We start from the raw sequence: 2,354 nt of genomic DNA, 5'->3' as shown, positions 1-2,354 counted from the left end.
AAGCAATGTTTGAAATATTTCTTGTGTTGTATTTCATTTTCTTTGGTAAAGGTTCAGATGGCTCTTTGGAACTATCATCTGATGTTGCTTCCTGTTCATCAGAAGAACTATCAAAGAAGTGATAAACATCTTGACACAGCTCTTCCTCTCTTTGGATGGCTTCTTCACTCTTCATTTTCTTCTTTTGTTCCCTCTCTCGGATTTGTTCTCTCTTCTTGGCATTAGCAATCTGCTTCTTTGTTTCTGAATAATCTATTAAACCCATTTGCATACTTCCTTGGCCTTCTGCCTTTGTCCTCTGTGCCTTTATAAATTCAAGCTCTAAAACAGGGATCTTCTTTTCACGAGGACAACCACAATCAATGTGGGAATTATTTTCTCTCTTACCTGAGTGAGAACAGTTGGATTCAGAACATAATTGTATGGAGCACTTGCAGGTCAAAATGTCAAACAGAGTATCAAGTGTGTGCAGAAATTCATTTTTCCTGGCCAAGTTTCCTTTACCAAGTGATGTTTCAACTGCTTTGTGCCATAATTTCGTTAGTTTTAGCTCAATAGTTCGACACTGATTAATCACAGGTGGTTTGAATAGTGCATTAGCTTTTGTCCATTGTGTAGTGGATGCAATCCTAGACAAGGTTCTTGAAACTCCAGGGCACGAGCAGTAGATATATTCAACAAGTGGTACAAGACTTGGCGTGATAGCCAACCGGTACAGGAACAGGAGCCAGCACAAGGAACTCCTCGTCGTAGGCAGGCCGAAGCCGATCTGAGGGAAGTTAGCTAGCTAGGCAAGGGGAGTTGCTAGACATTCCTAGGACAATAAATGGGGTCTTCTAATTACTCGACTAGCGCGGTACAGACATAGTACATCGGGACATAGTAAATGGACATAGGCATTAGACATAAGCATAGATATCAGACATGCTATAATAATATGTAGTAATACAGACATGTGAATAAATGGTCCAATGAATGGTAACAGAGTCTTGGCGTCAGGCGTGTTCACATATCTTGGTATGTACATATCTATACACATTGATGCAGAAGAGGGACTATCATGTCATTTATGAGTTCTTTATCAGTATAGTTCCTTCTGTCCTTTGCATTTTTTCTCGAAGGAGTAACCCTAATCTTAGCATGTCTCTCACTGTTGGAAGTTCTGATACAGGAAGCTCCTTCCCTTTACCAACTAGCAGGCTCAAGTGGGTTGACAACTGACTTCTTGTCTTCAATTTTGACATCTTCACACTATCTGACAAATAGAAAAATATTTCAATGTTTCATAATTCAATTGTTGTTTCAAAAAATATCAATTTGTTTATCAAAAATGCTGTAACAGAAATAACATAATAATTTCTTAGAACATAATGTTTTATACAATGATATAAGTAACTGCGACAATCAATATGCCCTACTTACAATAATTAAAATGTAGAATTCGTCTGGTAGAGTAGGTGCAAGTGCAATGAGAGCAAACCACCGTCTATGATATCTAGAAGGAGAGTGAGCCGGGCGCCTTATCCTCACGCTTGGTACAAGTCAAAACAAGAATTAAACTGTCCCACACGGAGAGCCTGTTCATGTTCATGTTCTGACATGCATATTGTACACAAGCTATAGAACCATAAAATACTCCATAATCCATATGCTTACATGAGATTAGTTAATATCAAGTGAATAATTCTAATCAAGTCTCATTAATTTGTTGAAATACTGATATTTGAAACTTTAAGGTATAATTGATGTAGGTGAGGGTTATTTCAATTCATTTTTGTTTGCTAATCTCAAGTTTAGACATAAAGAGGCACAATATTTTGACTACCAAATTTGATTTTTAACATGTTGACAAAATTGACACACCCTACCCTCACAGCCCAGACCACCTACGGGGGAAGACATCAACGGAGAGCGACCCCACGTCTGGTGGCCCCGGAGTCTGCCCGCACAACAACAACAACCTAACCCGCGACCCATCTATGTCCGCCACAGTGATCCACCTTAGATTAAAACTTAGATGATATAAATTCACATTTTACAAGTCACAATCTAGTGAGTCCATAACGTAATACGGTATAAGATTTTAATAAGCATGTAATTGTAAAATTAAACTAGTCATTGTCTAACAAAGTAATTATTGTGCTACCTCATCCTAAATCCTAGGTTAGTTTAGTTAGCCAACAAACTCTGTAATATGTAAAACAAGGGGTGTCATCCACCTCTGTTTAACTCATTAAACTTCTTTTCCAACTTTTCCCCCCACGACTATCTGTTGTGACTTCTCTATCCTTCATGTCTGGCTGTGCCTTGAGCCCCAGCATGCCTTCCATCCTTTCCCCACCTTAACCTAAAAA

The sequence above is a fragment of the Homarus americanus genome, unplaced genomic scaffold (genome assembly GCF_018991925.1).
Source record: "Homarus americanus isolate GMGI-L3 unplaced genomic scaffold, GMGI_Hamer_2.0 scaffold59578, whole genome shotgun sequence".
Taxonomy (NCBI): Eukaryota; Metazoa; Arthropoda; class Malacostraca; order Decapoda; family Nephropidae; genus Homarus; species Homarus americanus.
Note: the sequence above shows the minus strand (reverse complement) of the source record.